At 45.1% G+C, this 5,988-nt stretch overlaps 1 long non-coding RNA gene across 1 annotated transcript; it reads left to right on the forward strand.

Annotated features, from left to right (window-relative positions):
* The first annotated feature begins 793 nt into the window (after positions 1–793).
* LOC142487934 (uncharacterized) lies at positions 794–5,386 on the forward strand. The gene is made up of 2 exons (XR_012799354.1): positions 794–1,132; positions 4,983–5,386. It is a non-coding gene; the product is annotated as an uncharacterized LOC142487934 (long non-coding RNA).
* The last annotated feature ends 602 nt before the right edge of the window (positions 5,387–5,988 follow it).

Consider the following 5,988-nt stretch of genomic DNA (forward strand, 5'->3'; position numbering starts at 1 on the left):
TGGGAGGGGGAGACAGTTCTTCATCTGACTGACTTCTCTCAGACTCTTTCTCAACTGCCAACTAACTGATAATTTAGAAGGCTGTCCCAATTTGAACATCCTTGGGGAGTGTCACTAACTCTGACTCATTACAAGCCAGAGCCAGATACAGATTGGCTCACACACAGCAGGGGGCGTTCCAACCAATATCCACCCCTTAGATTGACAACCTCAGAGTTGCTAAGCCTGCCCTTGAATACTGATACAATATTCAAGGCTGGAATTCACACACAGGCTTAAGAAAAGGAATGAACCTTTCTACTGCCTGCACTAACAGGACTGATAGAGGAAAGGCCCAGAAAAAGAAATAGCTGCCGGCAGGCCAGGCTATTACTATATACACTGTACAATGAGATCCCTCGTGTGTCTCCTCCAGGGATCTGAGTTCCAGAAGCTTCAGCCTTAATATTTATATCCCAGCCTTGATGCCACTTTCGCCAGGCAGAAGGGGCAGGTTCACCCCAGCACCATGTGATCACAAAGGGGTGTTACTCTGTTTGGGCCCACACAGTGAACCCCTTAACACCCTAATACAATAATAATAGTTTTATTTCATATAGCACTTTTCTCCCAATGGGACTCAAAGCATTTTACGATTACAATGCAGTACACGTCACATAGAATGTCTTCAGTCAGTGTCTTTACTCAATGAGCCACTCAGCTCAAGAAGGTACAGTATAGTTTTTAGCAGACTGTCTCTCTTTTGGTTTTGCACATAAACAGAAACCAGACCCATTTAAATGTCTACTTGCAAATACTTGTTTAAGGAATTATTGTTTTAAATACCAGGCATTAAGATTGTGAAAGTCTCTGACAGCTCATTAAAGGTGGAAGACGGCATCATGTATAAAAGTGTTGACATCAGGAAATACAACAAATCCTACGCAGTCAGGACAGGAGCTAGAGAGAAGAGAGGATGGGGAGCTGGCTGAAATACGTGCTGCTGCTTCTTGGTCTGGTCATTGCTGTAACCTGTGCACCCCTCTCTCCCAACTCTCAGAAATACTCAGATGATGCACCTAGAAATCGGAACCCTTTGCCTGCTGTCCGTGCTCAACACAATGGCCCCGAAGCTGATTACAAAGATGCAGAGGTAAGTTTCATTCAATACTTTTGCTTAAAAAAATAACTGTGAACTACTGTAAATTAAAGTATATTTAAAAGTACTAATAAAATCAAATAAACCCACTTTGAATATGTGCTCCTGGCCACTGTTTAGGGATAAACTGTAACAGCTTCACATGGACTGCCGCTGTAATGTAGCCATGTATATTTTGTTGAAGAGAGAATAGAAAACACTTATTTTTCCAACTAATACTATCAAAACATTGGCCAAAAGGGCTCTAAAAAGATTATACAAACATAAGAAGTTAGAAGAAATATTTGCGAATGTAAGGAAATGATGAACAAAACATTTGATACAAATACAAAGAATATTAGGCATACAATGAAAATTGTTGAAAGTATCACACTGCAATGTTTTTGTGTTGCTGTGACCTGTGAGGACTTCTGTTAAATGGCAAACAAGAAGATACCGCGACCATTAGTGGAATCTATTTGTATTTTTCTTCAGCTGTTAAATGCAGCACAGCAGTGGCAGTCACAGCTACAGGTGGGGCTTTTTAGCTACTTATGTGCAGTTACAATGTATCTTGGCGTAAGAGTTTAAGTGATTTTTCAGCAAATTAATTGTATCCACTCCAGTATTCGTGGCTGATTGCCTCTTTGCCTGTTATTCCTCAAACCTTTTGTTTTCTGAATATACCTCCAGCATCATTATCTTCTCTGGCACTTTCCATAAGAGGGACATGCTTTTTTTATCCGAATCGGCAATGGGACCTGTAACCCCGGTAACCCTCTTAGTTACCAAAACATTTCCACATGAATGGATTTTCTGTCCTACTCTTTGTACGTGACTGTGAGGTAGAAAGTTCACATTTAAAATCACCTCAATGGGGCCACTTTAGACCACATATAGGGATTTGTACATAGGTCTTCTCCCTCTTATATATATCCTAAAGAAGGCATAGTTTGGCTGTCTATTTAATAACCGGCTTCAAACTGCAAAATTATCTTCTAGTACTTTGGTTAGTGTCGTTTGTGGCCTGGGGGGAATAACACTGCAGGGATGGGGCCCATGCTTCTGAATGGGACTGTAACGCCTGTATGACCGCAGACCTGGCCAGTCCCCAGTACTGAGGTGGGTAAGGGTATAACACGCACCCACCGCAGTGAGGGCGTGCACGGTGTGTGGTAAGTTGCGTTGCCAGGCCTGGTGAGTAAGGGTTAACGTTTATACTTGCTGAGTCCGGGGTACCAGAGGTCGGAAGGTAATGTCCAAGAGCCAGAGTTCAGGGGTTGGAGAGAGCAGCGTAGTGATGTCCGAAAGCCAGGGTTCAAGGGCAGGAGAAGGCAGCGTAGTGATGTCCAAAGCAGAGTTCAAGTTCAAACCAAAGGAATCCAAACAGGGGCAGGGACAGGAACCAGAGCTGAAACAGACAAGGGAGCTGGGCATAGACACTGCAAACACAGGAGCTACAGGAAAGCTATGTAGAGCAAGGACTGAGAGCACAGAGTGGGGTTATATGGGAAGAAGGACCAATAGGGGTGAGGGGTGGAGCAGAGGTTTGAGTGGGTGCTTGCCGGGATGTCGGAGTCGCACCCAAAGAACGTGCAGGATCTGACCGTGGTGGTTCAGAATTTGCTTCAACAAATGCAGGACAAGTTTCAGACTATGTGAGATCAGGGGAGGAGACAGGGAGGTAATCCAGGGTAATTTCCTGCAACCGACGGGGGGCAGAGCCAGTGCCTGGGGACGGCTGATAACTAGAGCGGGTGCGCGCGCCTTCTGTAAGGTTGTTATGCGCGCGCACCTCTCGTGTACCTGGGCGTGAGGGGAGTATCGCGGAGGGGGCGCTCGGCAAGGGAGGCAGAAGGGTAGGAGGAGCGGAGGAGCCATGTACGGTAAGGGCTGGGATGACGGAGGCACGCCGAGGGGCGCGTGTCCCACGGCAAGTGACAAGCGATCGGGAGCGTGCGCGCTCAGTGAGGGGGCCGCGCGCAAGCTGTGAACGTGTGCCTGGGTGTGCAGAACGTGCCACAGAGGAACGGCTCAGAGAGGAGGAGGGGAGAGAGTGGGGATGTAGAGAAGAGGGACAGCTAGCCACCGTGGGACCTGGGGTTATGGGGACACGCTGGGAAGCGCGAGTCCCCCAATACGTTACAGGGACTCCCCTGCAGCCTTAATCTTCCACTTGTGAAATAACCCCCTTACCTGATTCCTTCTGCTCCACTTAATGTCTTCTTCCTGTCTGCAGCCAACACTCTCTCTCCCTGCTCCAGCACTGTCAAACCCGCTCATGACATGTACAGTACATGACCAAATATGTGTATCTACACCATGACGGAGAATACTGTGATGGGGAATATTATTGGACCATATTCGGTCATCTAATTAATTAATTACTCTACCTCATCAAGGTGGTTGGACAGGACACGTAACGCTGTCCCACCCCTCTTGATCAGGAAATAAGGACCCAACACTCTACGGTTTTCTAAATACACTAATTTATTGTGCCACACAACGTTTCGACCAATAGGCCTTTTTAAACAGACTTGCCTAGTCACTTGAAAAAGACCTATTGGTCGAAACGTTGTGTGGCACAATAAATTAGTGTATTTAGAAAACCGTAGAGCGTTGGATCCTTATTTCCTGAGCATTGTCTTGGAACATATCTGACAGGTACTTCCTTGAACCAGCAGCACCGGTAAAATTGTATATATATATTTATTTATTATTGTGGAGTGCAGCATACCCACTTTATTTCTCACCCCTCTTGATGACATAGATGATCAAATATGGTCCTATGGTATTCCCCTCATGATGTAGATACCCATTTTCGGTCATCTAGTCATGAGGGGGTAGGACAGTGCTGGAGCCAGGAGAGAGAGGGTGCTGGCTGGAAATGGGTGAAGACCTTGGAGCAGAGGAGATCAGGTAAGGGGCTAATTTCACAAGTGGAGGATTACGACTGCAGGGGGCGTCACATTCAGAAGTATGGATTTCCCCCGCAGCGTTGATCCTAAGGGGCAGCCAAAGACACTGTCCCAAGCGCTGCATACATTTGCTTGCTTGTCCGCGGTGCCGGGAATAGTAACTCTGGCTACATCTGTATGCTAATTAGGATATGCAAAGTATACTTAAATGAGTTTAATTATCATGCATCCAAGGTAATTCCAGTGCGCTCCTTTTTCAGCACCTGTGTCTTTCCACATGTTGTACAAAGGTGTGTTTGGGGTGGTATATAGAGCACTCGACTCTGCACTTGCAGTTCAGGTCTTACCACTATCCTCTCATTAGCACAGGTGGGACAATCAATTTTGACTGAACCCCCTGTGCTCAAACGGGGGTATCCTTAAACCCGTGCGGTTAGTGTTCATTGAGGACTGGAGTTGGGAACCGCTGCTTACATCATGAAAGGTGAATCTACTTCATTTGATTACTTGGAATGTGGGCAAATAGGAAGCCGTGATGTCATCCAGTGCGGCTTCCTATTGGCTCCCATGACCTGCACCTTTAAACTCCGCAGAGATAACAGGCATCACATAGCGAGGTCTGTATCTCTGGCTGCAGGAGGTCCCCAGAGTGGAAAATAATGGGGTTCCGCTCCGGAGACTCTCTTCTCCATGTCAGTGAAGATTGTGCACCTCATGCCTTTGAAATGAGTTCATAGTCTTTTGTGACATGAGGAAGAGGCTTCAAGGCAGTCACAAGGAGCCAGTTAGACTACTAAACATGTCTCAAGTTTATTTAAAAAACAATCAGTGTGAGAAATAAATGTATTTGTTTCCATTAGCATTGCAGATTAATGATGTTATGAATATATATAACTTATTTGTTCTGGAAAGTATATTAGCATTTTTTTTTTTTTTTTTTTCTGCAGCACAATCAGGTTACATCAAATCCAGACACTAGAGGAAAAGAAAAAATTCAAATTCTTCTGGACGGATTGAGAAAAAATGGATCCAAAGATATTGCGTGCATTGGGTGCCTCATCAGAAAACTTCCTACACGACCACAAATCTAGGTCTGCAAGGCTCTTTTCTAGTTATCGTTCCTTAAAAAAAAACAACATTATCGTTGTTTTCTCCCAATGTTCTGCGACTCTTTCCGTGTTTATGAGTCATTACATGGCAGCCCATGCATGAATATGCAGCTTAACATTCTCTTCTAGGGCCAAAACTAAACTTAGGAAATGTCACGTTGAAGAGTTGAAACCTGGTGATCAGTACCTATTTGTAAAAAACAAAATGAACAAAAGCATGTTTAATAAAACACGTAATAGAATATGTTTTGTGACACAGTTAAAAACAAGGTGAAGCGCAGCTGTGACAGTGGTGATAGCCATCAGCTGGTTAAGCCCACACTGCTAGAGCTGTGGCTTAGAAAAGCAGTGGTTGTGGGTTCTAGTTCTGTTGGGTCTGACAACTTTACAGTCATTAGGTTAGTTCCTTATCAACTCTACAGTATATACTGTAGTTGGTATGTAAATACTTTAAAGAAGTGGGATGGGACTCATTTAAATATACTTAGAACAGGCAGTAGCATATCTCCCTGTCAGATACCGCAGGAATGCTCCTTTTTCAGCACAGGCGTGTCTCCCAATACAGGCCAGCCTTAGGGCAAGGTGAACTTGGGCCCGCACCTTTGAAGGGTGTGTTTTCTCCTTTGGGAGAGAGATCTTACCTTTTCCGGAGAGTGGACCGCCTCCTGTAGCGTCGCGTTGTTATGGCAACGTGATGTCACATGTCGCTGTGACGTTATGCCGTTGCGATGCCCCCGGGCGAGGGCTGCTTGTCGAGGTAACTTTTTTACAGGGGACAAAGCCTGAGGCCGACCCAGTCCTAAATATATTGAGTAATACATATTTCTGTTTAAATTGTATTAAT

Source organism: Ascaphus truei, chromosome 2 (assembly GCF_040206685.1).
Source record: "Ascaphus truei isolate aAscTru1 chromosome 2, aAscTru1.hap1, whole genome shotgun sequence".
NCBI lineage: Eukaryota > Metazoa > Chordata > Amphibia > Anura > Ascaphidae > Ascaphus > Ascaphus truei.